The sequence below is a fragment of the Etheostoma spectabile genome, chromosome 16, assembly GCF_008692095.1.
Source record: "Etheostoma spectabile isolate EspeVRDwgs_2016 chromosome 16, UIUC_Espe_1.0, whole genome shotgun sequence".
In the NCBI taxonomy this organism is placed as follows: domain Eukaryota; kingdom Metazoa; phylum Chordata; class Actinopteri; order Perciformes; family Percidae; genus Etheostoma; species Etheostoma spectabile.
In genome coordinates, this window is record NC_045748.1 from 21,524,002 (window position 1) to 21,525,494 (window position 1,493).

The 1,493-nt window shown below is 42.2% G+C and overlaps 1 protein-coding gene across 1 annotated transcript in view; it reads left to right on the plus strand.

Moving 5' to 3' along the window:
* Positions 1-1,493, plus strand: part of LOC116704735 (myosin-16) — a 127,227-nt gene that overhangs the window by 103,976 nt on the left and 21,758 nt on the right. The window lies entirely within an intron of this gene.

Consider the following 1,493-nt stretch of genomic DNA (forward strand, 5'->3'; position numbering starts at 1 on the left):
GTACGGCAGCCTAGGCCACAGTGTGTGAACGTGTGTGAATGGTGAATGGTTCCTGTACTATGTAATATTGATTTGAGTAGTCGTTCAGACTAGAAAAGCTCACAGTCCATTGACTCGAACTTGTGTTGTACAGCTCTGCGAAAATGCCGCTTGCGTTGCGCTTTGCCATTAACAACAATGGGTTTCATAGGACACCGTGCATACAGTTTGATCCGTGCTTTAGAAATCGCTTATCTGCTTATCCAGTGACCATTTGTTGGATCTTAACCTGAATGTTGAGAAAGTCATCCCAATAAATGTGCTATTCATAAGGCCAGAAATACAAGAACACACACAGTACATCACCAACAAGTGTGTCCCTGTCTCTTCATTCCATGATGCTCAGAGAGTCCAAATTGAGCCCACTCAGCTCACAGGGCAAAAATAATAACATTAAAAATCATCAGCCCAGAGCTAATCCCATCACGGCTGGTAAACATTTTAATACCGTGGTGATTAGCACCGATCCTAAACCCCAGCCCTCTCAGTCCTCCCAGGACCCTTCTCCTTACCCGACCCAGCCTTGGCTCACCCTGTCTGGGGGAGGCGGCCAGGCAAGACCCTGGATTAAGGCCACTCAATGCTTTAGACCCTCGAGACCCGAAAGTTAAACCCCTGGACGCAGGCCATTTAATTTCTCTAAGTGGCATAGGCCTCCTTGTTATGATGTTAATTAAAGTTGGATTTAATCAAGTGGCTTATTGGCAAATAAATTAGAAAGGCTAGCATTTTCTGTTCTTTTCCTCTTTGTTGGTAGTGTCTGAGTTGACTTTTTGTTTTTGTTTTACTTTGGAGTCTATCTGTTCATATATTTATCTGTCCTTTTATTTCTGTGAGAAAGTGGGATGTTGTGCTTCGGGGGGAGGGTGGGGAGTTTTTAGATGAGGGAGCAGATGTTGCCCTTCCTCAATAGGGATTTATGTCAGGATTGGAACACACACATCCACACTCACACACACACACACACACACTGGGCTTCATGTCATTATGTATGCATTTCATCAGTCAACAACATCTACACTGTTAAGACAGGAGACAGACGGAGAGAAGAACACGCTATTCACATGCTGCTTTCAAGAGATCATTTCAAGTTTAACTTTAAGTGAAGGAATGCTGTCTGTGATCCTAATCGTGTAAACAACCTTTGTTTTAGCCTCACTTGGTCTGGTATGGCAGTAGTTAATATTGGCTGAAGTTAGATAATAACATTACTAAGGCAGTTTACTGACTGCTGACCCCTCTCTACTTGTGCTTCTTACACTGTATTTAAACATGTCACAGATACAAATTTAAGTGGTTTAATCACCAAAGTAAAGCAGAAAGTAAACCTTAACCCCCGTATTGAAACATTTCACTCTGTCTCAATGAAGTTGCTTAACCCTCATGTTGTCCTCAAGTCAAATTGACCCTTTTCCCTATATCAATGTTCTTTTTAACTACCCAAAATAACATGA